This window comes from Salvelinus namaycush, chromosome 20, assembly GCF_016432855.1.
Source record: "Salvelinus namaycush isolate Seneca chromosome 20, SaNama_1.0, whole genome shotgun sequence".
NCBI classification, from domain to species: Eukaryota; Metazoa; Chordata; class Actinopteri; order Salmoniformes; family Salmonidae; genus Salvelinus; species Salvelinus namaycush.
In genome coordinates, this window is record NC_052326.1 from 597,880 (window position 1) to 612,777 (window position 14,898).

Sequence of the window (14,898 nt, forward strand, 5' to 3'; positions counted from 1 at the left end):
AGTTGGATTTGTTTCTCATGATGGATAACTTATTAGGAAAAGAGTGGGGATTCTAAGGCAAACTGTCCTAGCCGTCACTGATTCCAAATAACACATAACACACTCTCCTTTATGTAGGCTATCGACCAGCTGTGACATGTTTTTCTTCATCGGTGACAAAGTCCTACACAAAGCAGATAACATGCTGGCCAATTGTTTGAAGCTTGCAGACATGCATATATTTGAGATTATAGGATGAATTCAGTGTAATAACTCATTTTTGTAATAGAGATTAGTTTATATAGCCTGGAATAGTGATCAACTCAAATAAATTAATCCCATCTCAAAGATGCAATATAATGTGCAGTCTTCAGTAGGCTATATATAGGCTGCACCTCATGTAGAATATAGGGTAGGCTATAAGGAATTCATTTTAAAAAACAGATTCCACTGATGATAATTTGAATGAAAAGAGACTGTGGCCTATTGCCCATCAGATAAACGATTATTTATCCAGAACATTCCTAGGCTGTTCACAAATCAATTAGACCTACAAGAAATATAAAGACGACCAATTTATGGGCTAGTGGTTAAAAAACGCATATAGGCCTGTATTGTTATCTATATTGTTATCATCAAATACATTTAGACTTAGTTTGTATTGAAAGGTTTGAATTAAGAGATCAAACTACCCTTACCATATGATAAAATAATGGATATAAGGGAAGTTTCCGAATTCTTAGTTCATAAATAAAATAAATCAGGATATGCCATAGCCTGAAGTACAATGAGGCATGCTTTATTTAAATTTTATAAAGGCTATTTGCAATTGGAAACAATAAAGGTCTGCTGATAAAAATATAGCCTTTTAATTTAACCGTATATATTGCTTTAGCCTACTTATATGCTAGAATGGCCCAATAAAGTCTAGATTTACCACTAAATCTTAACAAATGGGATTTGCGCGAGATGTAGTGCATCCTGGTCAAATAATATGACAACCCTTGTATTGCATCGACCACTCGCAGGGTAGGCTATTCCAAGCCGATGCGACCATCGAGAAGGCGTTTCTGGTTTTCCAATGTAGGCCTATGTGTCGTCTACAGGTTTGATTGGGATACATATTTGTGGACTTACCGGTTTTATTTTGATCAGCACTGTGATTTTTGTCTACCTGCTTTCAATCTGCTGAAAATGGCGGATGGAGGCTTGAATCGAAATGTTATCCAATAACTATTCGTTCGGATCGTAGTTGGGAGAGGCAGGCAAGCGCCTCGTGCAAGCATCGAGGGGCAATGTTCAATTCGGCCCTTAAAATATTTTTTTCAATGACTGTGGAAAATGGACAACAGACATCTCTTGAATTTTTTTATTAAATATGAATAATTGTTTAAAAAAATTTACGCCCCCAAGTCACTAAGTAGCCTAACCTCAAGTGCCAAATTGATTGTTTGCTGATGGTGTTTGCATAATAATGCCTCACATCATTATTCAAGGGCATATCTAATGGGATTTAGGCTAGATATTACCAGAGATTGATAAATCGCATTACATTTTTATTGGAACTGTTACATCAGGCAAATAACATTAATAGAGTTGTTTGTGTCTAAAACATTTACACATTCATATTTTTTTATATATATATTAGGTAAGTAAGGCCTATCCTTTCATTTATTACACTCATTGTGTGGAAGTGGAAGGTTTATTTTGTATTTATGTGCTGGAGTGTTAGGGCTACTCTGTACTTCAAAAGAAAGCAGGATATACTATTACAGAAAAGCAGAAGAGATTGCAGAGATAGTTTTTTGCTCTATCCAACTCCCAAACACACACACACACACACACACACACACACACACACACACACACACACACAAACCTGGGAACCCTGACAAGCCTGCGGTGCAGCACACCTAGAGACTGTTTTAGGGGTCAAGTGCCTTGCTCAAGGGCACAGTGGCATAATATGGCACCTAGGATACTGATGCCGGCTCACTCCCCAAGAGATTTTCCCTTCCGACTATGAATGGACGTACTCTTAAATACATCATCACATTGATTTAATCGCATGGTATCTTATCCAGTTTGTTTTTACTTTAAAAATAATGAAATGCAGTACATATGAAACTAGCTACTGCTTCAGGGAAAACATTTGTTGTCAAAGTTATGTTTCAAACATGTTAGTGGCCACCAGAGGAGGCTGTGTTCCCACGTAATGTAGGTGATGACAGCCTAAACTCCCTTTCCATCTACCAACAGTAGAGCAGCACACTGTCATTGCAATAAATATTTACAAAGTCACAAGCCTATCAAGAGTATCCAGTTCATAATCCATGGTGAGTTGTCAACCTGTGCAATAAGTATATCTCATTCATGTTGTTGGCAAACAGATGTAACAATTCATTAGCAAACCCCTGGCATTGTTAATGGGCAGCTGAACTCAAGAAACAACTTCTCAGGATGAAAATGGCCCACTTTGCATCAATATTAGTCAGAAACTTTTATTCTAGTGTAACGTATGACTGAAAAGTGTAAATAGCATCATATTTTGATCATAAAGTTAGTATCTTCCAGAACTGAGATTTGCGAAGAATTGTTTTGCACGGAGAAACAGCTGCACTGATTGTGCTCTATCCAATCATACAGAACCTATCTATAGACAGTGAGATAGATCTACCCACATTATGCAGCGCCTCAGACTTGTTTACATAAGACAACACATCACCCATGTTCTGTTCAAAGAACAGTGGCCCCTAAACCCTTTATCGAGTGGCCACTTGCTGATGTGTCTGCAACTGTCTTGGGCAAAATGAGAATTGAGACGGTGCACACTTGCATCCCCAATATGAAAAAAGATTGCAGTTAGAGAGCAGTATAACTGCAGTATGCTGCAAATACTGCGTCCAAAATAACACTGTTTTTTTTACTGCAATAATTTTGCAGTGTATCTTCAGTTAGAGTGCAGTATAACTGCATTTATTCTGCAATTACTGTGTCCAAAATACCACAGTCGACTGCAGTTACTGCACTTGTACTGCAGTTTCAAAACTGCAATCTTTTTTCAACTGCCACTTGTCAATATTCAAACATTCAAAACCCATTCGCGAGCATCTTGTGTCCCGCCGGAAACTTGTTTTTGCAACATGATTCGCTATTGTTACGAATTCCCTGCCTAGTGACTCCCAGCACATCATCTTACAGCCCTCTCTAAGAGACACAAACTTTGTAACTCCAACTACCGCAGTAGACACCCCCTCCCCCACTGAAGACTATCAGGCTAGTGTTGGTTGCTAGGGGTCATATCACACCGTGGGGTCAGCCAATCACAAGCAGTCATCTTGGGTCCCAGATCCCCAATTCCTGCCTCCCTCTCTGTCTCCTCCAAGCAGTGACAGAGAGAGCAGCAACGTCATCTCTGTCCTGCACATCAACTGGACTCATCTCTTTGGACATGTGGGATGTTGTGTGTGTGTACAAAGTGAGTTGTGTGACATGTACATACACTGAGTGTACAAAGTTCCAACCCGAGTTCCAACCCGACTTTGCTATTTAGTTACTTTTTTGTTGTTTATCTTTACTTTTTTTGTACAGAAAGTTCAAACTATTATCACATATGACCGTGAAGCACTTTTGGACATCAGATCGACAGTTACTAACCTTGATTTCGACTTCAAACTCAGCTGTTCCCTTTCTCATACCCGACCCTATTGCTTTGTCTGGAGCTTTTGCGCACCTGATATAGAATACCTCTTGGTAAGCCTCAGACCTTTTTATCTACCAAGAGAGTTCTCATGAGTAATTGTCATTGCTGTCTACTACACTATGGTGTCCCACAGAGCCCAAACAGGCTACTTTACACACTGCCCACCTGCGGTCCAGAGGAGTGTGGCTCCAGGGTATCCAGTGGACTACCATCATTTGGATTATGCCCTCTCTCTGGAGCCTATGCCAACGGCGCAGCATGGACTTTATGGCCCCTCTCCTCCACCACATGGATTACAGGCATCACACATTGTGCCAGTTGGTGCAGGTGTGCAAGAGGCTATTCCTGTCGTTCCTGCGACAGCCCTGAGTGACTTGACTATTTCAACCTGGGAAGACAAATGGCGTTGGAGGAGCCAGTTGCAGACGGCAGTGAGGTTCTGCAGCCACCCAGGCTCTACATTGCAGAGCAGCATGATTTTCTGCCACTCACAGCTCCACAGGTGGCCCTGCAGTTCTATAGCCCGCCTGCAGTCCACTGGTCACCTGTGTGGGAGCCAGCACCGGTACCAGCTCCTCTGCCACGGCCCCTATTGGAAGCACCCAGGCCAGTCCAGCGACCCCTGTGACTACCGACAGTCCGGTTGCCTTTAGTGCTCCAGCCAACACCCCAGCTGACGAGTGAGATGGCATTCCAGCTGCTGCCGCAGCTAGAAATCCAGCCTGTCCGGGGGCCACGAGCACCCTCACCAGATCATCATCAGCCAGAGCTTCTCGGAGAGAGTCTCCAGCAGCAGGGGAACCTCCTCAGTCAGGCCTGCTTTCCTCAACTGACCCAGCCTAGGGGGCCCTCCTAGCCTCCCTCCGGGTATGGCCCACCTCGGGTTGGTGAACGACCGCCACCAAGCCTGCTCTCCTCCGCTGGGTCAAGGCCCGTCTCAGTTGGGGAGCCACCACCATCGCTCCTGCTCTCCTCCCTGACCCAGGCCACCTGGGCCAACCTTGGCACCGAACGAAAAGGGTCAATATCAGGGGATATCTTTATCTATATACTGTATTTTTTGGATATCTGAGATTTTATTAGAAATAAGAAGTAGACATGCTCCAAATACGCATGTCCTTAATTTCATATACGAAGCTAGGATATTCTCAGTAATGGACAGTTTCTACATGCATCCAATCCGGACCTCCGAAATCTCCCTGCTACCATATACAGTGCATTCGGAAAGTATTCAGAACCTTTCCCTTTTTCCACATTTTGTTACGTTACAGCCTTATTCTAAAATTGATTAAATTAGATATTTTTTATCATCAATCTACACACAATATCCCATAATTGTCACGGCTGTTGAAAGGAGAGGACCAAGGTGCAGCGTGGTGAGCGTACATTTTCTTTTATTAATCAAAATGACGCCGAACAAAACAATAAACACTTCAAAAACAAACCGTGAAGCTAAAGGCTATGTGCCCTAAACAAAGTCAACTTCCCACAAAGCCAGGTGGAAAAAAGGGATACCTAAGTATGGTTCTCAATCAGAGACAATGATAGACAGCTGCCTCTGATTGAGAACCACACCCAGCCAAACACAAAGAAATAGAAAACATAGAACATAGAATACCCACCCCAACTCACGCCCTAACCAAACCAAAATAGAGACATAAAAAGCATCTCTAAGGTCAGGGCGTGACAATAATGACAAAGCGAAAACATGTTTTTAGAAATGCTTACAAATGTATTGAAAACAGATATATCTTATTTACATAAGTATTCATACGCTTTGCTATGAGACTCGAAATTGAGCTCAGGTGAATCCTGTTTCCATTAATCATCCTCGAGATGCTTCTACAACTTGATTAGAGTCCACCTGTGGTAAATTCAATTGATTGAACATGATTTGGTAAGGCACACACCTGTCTATATAAGGTCCCACAGTTGACAGTGCATGTCAGAGTAAAAACCAAGCCATGAGGTCGAAGGAATTGTCCGTAGAGCTCCGAGGCAGAATTGTTTCGAGACACAGATCTGGGGAAGGATACCAAAACATTTCTGCACCATTGAAGGTCCCCAAGAAAACAGTGGCCTCCATCAGTCTTAAATGGAAGAAGTTTGGAACCACCAAGACTCTTCCTAGAGCTGACCGCCCCGGCCAAACTGAGCAATCGGGGGAGAAGTGCCTTGGTCAGGGAGGTGACCAAGAACCCAATGGTCATTCTTACAGAACTCCAGAGTTCCTTTGTGGAGATGGGAGAACCTTCCAGAAGGACAACCATCTCTGCAGCACTACACCAATCAGGCCTTTTTTGTAGAGTGGCCATACGGAAGACATTCCTCAGTAAAAGGCACATGACAGCCCGCTTGGAGTTTGACAAAAGGCACCTAAAGACTCTCAGACCATGAGAAACAAGATTCTCTGGTCTGATGAAACCAAGATTGAACTCTTTGACCTGAATGCCAAACGTCACGTCTGGAGACCTGGTACCATCCCTATGGTGAAGCATGGTGGTGGCAGCATCATACTGTGGGGATGTCAGGATGAACGGAGCAAAGTAAAGAGAGATCCTTGATGAAAACCTGCTCCAGACCACTCGGGACCTCAGACTGGGGTGAAGGTTCACCTTCCAACAGGACAACGGCCCTAAGCACAGCCAAGACAATGCAGGAGTGGTTTCGGGACAAGTCTCTGAATGTCCTTGAGTGGCCCAGCCAGAGCCTGGACTTGAACCCGATCTCTCCATTCAACCCGACAGAGCTTGAGAGGATCTGCAGAGAATAATGAACTCCCCAAATGCAGGTGTGCCAAGCTTGTAGCGTCATACCCAAGAAGTAATCGCTGCCAAAGGTGCTACAACAAAGTACTGAGTAAAGGGTCTGAATACTTATCTAAATGTGATATTTTTTTATTTTTATTTTATTCGCAAACTTTTCTAAAAACCTGTTTTTGCTTTATTTTGGGGTATTGTGTGTAGATTTAATCAATTTTAGAATAAGGCTGTGACCTAACAAAATGTGTAAAAAGTCAAGGGGTCTGAACACTTTCCGAAGGCACTGTATATGAGGCTTATCAATATACTGGATTTTGTACATGCCTTGTGCTGACATTAAATTGTTTAGTGCAAATCCTACCCTTGTAGTCAAGGTGGGGAAATGTCTGGAAGCAGGGAATGATGGGGTCCATAGCTTAAAACATACACACAACTACTACCAACATGTTCAATGTCAGATAGTTTTGTCCTAGAAGATCTGAGTGGGAATTGGAGGTGCCCCTGTAATAATGAAAATGGTTTGCCTAAGATTACCACAACAATTACATTGTCTATGCTAAATGTGTTTAAATTGTAAAAGAAAGAATAGTTGGTGTCACGTTCTGACCTTTATTTTCTTTTGTTTTGTCTTTAGTTAGTATGGTCAGGGCGTGAGTTGGGGTGGGCAGTCTATGTTATGTGTTTCTATGTTTAGGTTTGTCAATTGGCCTGATATGGTTCTCAATCAGAGACAGGTGTTTTGCATTGTCTCTGATTGGGAACCATATTTAGGTTGCCTGTTTTCACTGTTGGTTTGTGGGTGTTTGTTTCCTGTGTCTGTGTTCATGCCACACGGGACTGTTTCGGTTAGGTTACTTTGTTATTTTGTATTTTTTGTCGTGTTCAGTGGATTATATTAAAACATGGACACTTACCACTCTGCGTCTTGGTCCGATCCTTGTTACACCTCTTCAGAGGAAGAAGAGGACGACAGCCGTTACAGTTGGGCTATAAGAAATACTTTTTATTCAATGGGGCTAGGCAAAGCAGAGATTACAAAATACTTTTCATTTCACCATACAACAATATAGCATATTAGTAAAGTACAGTATGTTTACAATATCATTAAAAAAAAGTATTTTCCACGTTCCAAATGATATTTAATATATTCATACGGTTTAAGGGGGCACTTTTGTCATGATGACAAGGGGAAGGTGCTCTCTACTTAAATGGCAGAACAGAATCATTCGGATAGTACGAAAAACAGTTTATATGACAACCATCTCATATAACTGAAGGATGTCTCCTTTTATACCTGGAAAACGACAAAGTTAAAATAGAAACTGATGCTGAGCATTGCTCATCTTCACAGAGGGAATACAGTCGACATGGGTGTCTTGATAGAGGTCAGCTGGGGAACCTACAGTAGGACATAAACAAATGAAAAGCACTCCTGGTGTTAGAATACCATTTCTTCAGGTCACCTATACCATCAGGGCACTTTAGTGTTTGGTTGTGTTTAATTCATTCAGGTGTTTTAGTGTCATATAAAGATAAACTCTATTGTTGGGCTGGATCAACCAATAGTCAACACAACAGGTTGCTCTATCCCATTGAGGCCTTTGTCCTATGTCCATACATTTTCCCTCCATTCCATGAATATATGATACCACTGGAGTTTTTTGGACAATATTGTACTCCAGGCTATACGGACGTCATATCGTACAATTTACATCTCCCCTTTTCATGGTCATGGCTAGAAAGGATCCAACGTTTGTCAAATTAACGTAATATTTGACATTTCGTAGAAGATTAGGATAATTAACGCAGAAGATTAGGATAATTAAAGTAGCAGGTTAGGAGAAATAGGTTAAGGTTAGGGAAAGGGTTAGGATTAGCTAAAATGCAAAAAAATATATTTGGGCGTTAACTTGACAAAAGCTGGATCCCTTTTAGCCAAGACCCCTTTTCGGCCTAGATTACATGGTTGCCTTCAAGACAAGGTCGTTTTTATTGAGCTGTTGTCAGTGTCAGTAGAGTAGGCCTAGGCTACCATCGTATTAAAAAAGATTCTGCTAAAGTCTCCAGTCATATAAAGTGTAGTAGAAATGCATGAAATGTTTATCAAAGGTCACATTTTTCCTGTGCAAAGGAAAGAAACGTCTCTGATATAGCCTATAAACTTATGTCACTACACGCTTATTAATAGCCTAAAATATTACTATCCAATCTACTCATCATATCAGGAATAGTAGGTTTAAATTAGTCTGCGATGATAGAGGCATTCAATCCTTTGTTATAAAGGTGCATTTTTATGGTAAAAATGTGCTTCCTGAAAACTTGAAACTCACGCGACACATGCTAATAGCTTGACTACAAGTCATCTAGCTAGCTAATTTTGGCTACCTTACTTTAGTGTTGTTGATAACACCTGGTTAGCATCAGTGGCGGTTCTGGGAGGGGGGGGGGGGGCAGTGCCCCTGTGACAACAATTTTAGACCCCCTTGTGGCCCCCCTAAATGTGGAGTATGAAATCATTTTTACATAACAAATTTTTGCTATCGTTCTTTTTTTTTACATCCGTTATTAGACAGTGGCAACGATGATGATTATGAACATGGTCTTTTGCCTGCTAATGCCTGCAATGCAGTGAAGAAAACAATGTCAACAATAACGTCTAATGTAACTGGCCCCTCTAACAGTACAACTGGCCCCAGCTTGGCCCCCCCAGTTGAAATGGTCTAGAACCGCCACTGGTTAGCATAACAGCTAAACTAAACTACAATCGATCAGACTTGACTTACCAGTGATGAAATTATTGTAGCAGACCATGTATTGACAGCTGTCTGGGTTCAGGTCTTGACGGGCAAAAAGGTTTCTTCGCTTTTCTGACAATTCTTGAGTCTTATCTCATTGGTATCACCAATAGTGTTTTGTGATTGCAGGGAATCTGTAAATCATTTCCCCCCCGTTGTCTTTCCTGCCTTGTTAGACCGTAGTGATGAATCAACTAGTTTTAGGCACTGTTATCATTTTTTATTTTTTATTTTTTAATTTCACCTTTATTTAACCAGGTAGGCTAGTTGAGAACAAGTTCTCATTTACAACTGCAACCTGGCCAAGATAAAGCAAAGCAGTGTGACACAAACAACAACACAGAGTTACACATGGAATAAACAAACATACAGTCAATAATACAATAGAGAAAGTCTATATACAGTGTGTGCAAATGAGGTAGGATAAGGGGGATGAGGCAATAAATAGGCCATAGTGGCGAAATTATTACAGTATGGCTAATTAAACACTGGGGTGATAGATGTGCAGAAGATGAGTGTGCAAGTAGCGGTACTGGGGTGCAAAGGAGCAAAATAAATAACAATATGGTGATGAGGTAGTTGGATGGGCTATTTACAGATTGGCTATGTACAGGTGCTGTGATCTGTGAGCTGCTCTGACAGCTGGTGCTTAAAGCTAGTGAGGGAGATATGAGTCTCTAGCTTCAGTGATTTTTGCAGTTCGTTCCAGTCATTGACAACAGAGAACTGTAAGGAAAGGCGGCCGAAGGAGGAATTGGCTTTGGGGGTGACCAGTGAAATATACCTGCTGGAGCGCGTGCTGCGGGTGGGTGCTGCTATGGTGCCTCTCGGTGCCAAAACACAAATTTTCTGTACACTTGTGGGAGGAGTGTGTTGTGTTCATCACTGATTGTCTAGTATAACATCCATGATTCGTATCATCGATTGGACAGTCTATTTTGTTTATCGGAAATGACTAGGTGATTTGGTGGCTCTATTTCCGTTGTATTTTGAGATGTTACTCGTTGAGATAAAACCTCAGCTTCAACTGAGAACAAATGTTTGTTGAGAAACAGAACATTTGGCAAACGAGGATGGCTGAAAGTATTTCTACAATATCCCTACCTCCACTGGAGCAGTTCTTGATTCAAAGGGCCATTCTTCTCCACTGTCTCGGCACCGAGGGCCTGCAGATCTTCCAAACGCTCGGGGAAGCACACACATAAGATGCAGCTGTTGAACTTTTGGATGTACATTTTGCAAAGAAACAAGTGTGCTCCTGAAGAGGTTGGAGAGAGGGAGGCGCTAGCATGCATCTAGGCCTGCAAGCGGTGGCACATTTACCTCTACGGACGTTCTTTCACCCTGCGCACCGACCACCAGGCCCTCACAGCCTTGATGTCTACCTCCGGGTCGGGTCACAACCTCCTCTGCATGTAACGCTGGTCAGACCGCCTCCAGCAGTATAGCTTTAAGCTGTAGTTTACGCCGGTCAGGGACAATGTGGTGGCCGACCTCCGTTCACGGCAGTTCCCCCAGACCCCACCTGTGCCCAGGTTGACTCCGAGGAGGACCTCATCCAGCTCCTACACTCACCTCTCCGAGAATCAGCCAACGACCCCATCTTCACCACCTTGCGAGAATACGTAGCTAATGGCTGGCCAGCACAGCTCCAGTCGGAACTCCAACCATATGCCAGGTTTGAAAATGAGCTATCATGCTGGGATGACACGTCTGGCTCGCGGAAACTGCACCGTCATGCCAAGCAGCCTCAGAAGACGAGTGTTGGCTATGGCTCATGAGGGCCACCTTGGCATTGTGAAGCTGAAGCCGCGCTGCCGGGACCTGGTGTGGTGGCCTGGCATCGATCATGATATCGAAGGGCTAGTACGTGACTGTGCTCCATGCCTTGTCAGTGGAAAGACAGGCCCACCCCTGGCACCACCACTGCAGCCACTGGCCTGGCCCTCCTGTCCATGGGAACATATCCAACTGTACATCTGAGGTGAACTCTACAATGTGCCACATCACCAATGCTTCCTGATGGTTGCGTATGACCTTGTCTAGTATAGCAGCCATGATTCGTATCATCGATTGGACAGTCTATTTTGTTTATATGTTTTTTATCGGAAATGACTAGGTGATTTTTGAGATGCTACTTGTTGAGATGAGAACAAGTGTTTGTTTTTTTACACATAACAGAGTGCTGATGATAACGCCCACTGTATGCGCTTCGGTAGCCTGATTGTGTCCAGACTGAGGAGAAATCTGCATACAATGCAGCCCTGGTCAGCCAGATCTGAACACAATCAGACCACAAAGCGACTTTTGTGTGTCTAGACCAGAGTATGGGAGCAGAGTTGAGCAGTTAGTTATCCAGCTCAAAGACAGAGCTCCACTTCCTTTCCAACCACTCAGCTAAAAACAAAACAAAAAAATCACAATTTAACCAACACCCATATATTTTTGTGACTACCTGGACCTAACATTTGGTTTTGAGTTATTGAAACCAAACCATATGATTTGAATGAAAAGTATTTTAATAAACATTAAAAGGTAAATGTAAGTGGCGCTCATAATTTCAAATAGGCTACATGTCATATTAAACAGCATATAAACACTCTAAATAGGTCAGGAGCCAGACAGGGAGCTTAAGAAGGAGACTCTGGCAGCTCCGGACAGGAGGGAGACTCTCGACTCACCGGGCTGGGGAGACACACAGGAGACCTGGCTCTGGAAGCAGGCACTCGAGACATCCAGGAGGCCTCTTCCTTGGCCGAGGCACCGGATACACTGGGCCGTGGAGGAGCACTGGCGGTCTCGAGCGCAGAGCTGGCCCCACCCGTTCTGGCTGGATGCCAGCTTCCACCCGGCAAAAGCGGGACGCTGGCACCGAGCACACCGGCCTGTGAATGCTCTGCATCGACACCGTGAGCATCACCCCATAGCACGGGGCCTGACCAGTCCCATGCTCGCCACGGTAAGCACGGGGAGTTGGCTCAGGTCTCCAACCTGACTCTGCCACACTCCCCGTGTGCCCCCCCCAAAAAATGTTTTGGAGCTGGCTCTCGGGCTTCAGTGACTGGGTCTTGTCCTCTACCATTCTCTCCTCCCCGGTCCAACTCTTCCTCCAGGTTGGCGCACGCTGCTTGGTCTTCTTGTGGTGGGTAATTCTTTCACACTCGCTATCCTCAAACTCACTGTCATAAATTGCCCAAGGCGCAGCGTGCATGTAGTTCAACATCTTTTAATAAAAGTGAAACAACCAAAAAACAAACAGGTAAAACAGCAAAGAACGTGACGCAACCGAGGTGCACACAAACACACACAGAAAATAATTACCCACAAAACACAGGGGGGAAAAGGCTACCTAAGTATGGTTCTCAATCAGAGACAACAATAGACAGCTGCCTCTGATTGAGAACCACACCCGGCCAAACACATAGAAATAGAAAATCATAGAACATAGAACATAGACTGCCCACCCAAATCACACCCTGACCAAACCAAAATAGAGACATAAAACGCTCTCTACGGTCAGGGCGTGACAACTACAGTACATTTTAGGTATAGCAAACACAGCTAGCTAAACTTGGCTAGGTTGGCTTGTGGTGGTACTAGCAAGCCCAGTTATGGTCAAATCTATCACAAAATTGCACTGTACTGAACAACACTGCCTCGTGCAAAAAGAGAGGTTATATTGCAAATGAGTCAACCTAGATATCCTGCAATGTCCTGGCAGATAGGAACATCGTTGAGACCAATGGCTCTATTGAATAAGGACACTCATATCTACTCGCTGCCAGCGTGATCGTGCAATCGGCGAAACACAAAGGCCACAATAATTGCTATAAACATGACTCCATTCATTTTTAGGTCAGACAGCAGGCTCAATCAACAAATGAAGTCATTGGTTGAACTCTCCTGGTGCGAAAATAAAACAAAATACCGATATAGTGCATAATTGAATGAATTAAATGTATGAATGTATGATACACCCTCTCATCATTCATAATTATGTAGGGAGACTGGAAAAATACAGGGACACCCATCCCGTAGAGGTTAATGCATTTGAGCCAATCAGTTGTGTTAAGGTAGGGGTGGTATACAGAAGAAGATTGCACTGTTTGGTAAAAGGCCAAGTCAATATTATGTCAAGAACAGCTCAAATAAGCAAAGAGAAACGACAGTCCATCATTACTTTAAGACAAAGGTCGGTCAATATGGAACATTTCAAGAACTCTGAAAGTTTCTACAAGTGCAGTCGCAAAAACCATCAAGCGCTATGATGAAACTGGCTCTCATGAGGACCGCCACAGGAAAAGGAAGACACAGAGCTACCTCTGCTGCAGAGGATAAGTTAGAGTTACCAGTCTCAGAAATTGCAGCCCAAATAAATGCTTCACAGAGTTCAAGTAACAGACACATCTCAACATCAACTGTTCAGAGGAGACTGCGTAAATCAGGCCTTCATGGTCGAATTGCTGCAAAGAAACCACTAAAGGACACCAATAACTAAAGGACACCAATAATAAGAAGAGACTTGCTTGGGCCAAGAAACACGAGCAATGGACATTAGACTGGTGGAAATCTGTCCTTTGGTCTGATGAGTCCAAATTTGAGATTTTTGGTTCCAACTGCCGTGTCTTTGTGAGACGCAGAGTAGGTGAACGGATGATCTCCGCATGTGTGGTTCCCATGCAGTGGCGGATTGAGGTATAGGCGACATGGGTAGCATCTCCGCACAAAAAAAAACGGAATGGTGACATTTGCGTGATAGGTTTTCTATCACTCCATTGCATGTCACGTCAATGATATCATCTCACCGTGTGGGACTGTGGGTCAATTAACCTTAGTTAATAAAGTGGGCGCCCTCATTCTAGTTTGTGAGCTAGGCAGGCCTCCCACTCAGAAGTACGAGATGGGGAGGGTGGTGGGGGTAGGTTGACCTCAGGTCTCCCCACTGGAAGCCCGAGGTAGGGGGAGCGGGGGAATCTATCAAATAGCGCACCTCTAACTTTGTCCAGTACTAATGCAATTAGTAAAATCAGTCACAGTACAAAATGCTACCAAATAAATCACAAATCATTCATAATATTGTGAATATATAGTTTCACAGACATATTGTTGCATTTTTTTCTGGTTTGTGCGAAATCGTAAAGAATAATATAAAACCAGTCTGCACACCACCAAGGTGAATTGGTTTAGTCTTGACTCTTGGTTGACAGTGTTGGGGGATGGGTAATGTATTGATGCTTGGGTGCCAAATCAACTCAAGTTTGTTTCTATTTGTCTTTGTTACTTCTTTTGATATTTATGAGTCTTATTTTTGTATATATTTTTATAGTTTAAAATGTTATGATTATTTATTTGTGTTCCAAATGTCTGAATAAAAATTACAGTTAGTGCAGAAAGGTGCTTTTTTTGGCGGGGGGGGGGCTGAAGGGGGGGTTCGCCCTGGGAGCCATACAAGCTAGAACCGCCACTGAGGTGGTGTGATGGTGCTTTGCTGGTGATGCTGTCAGTGATTTATTTAGAACTCAAGGCAAACTTAACCAGCATGGCAACCACAGCATTCTGCAGCGATATGCCATCCCATCTGGTTTGCGCTTAGTGGGACTATCATTTGTTTTTCAACAGGACAATGACCCAACACACCTCCAGGCTGTGTAAGGGCTAT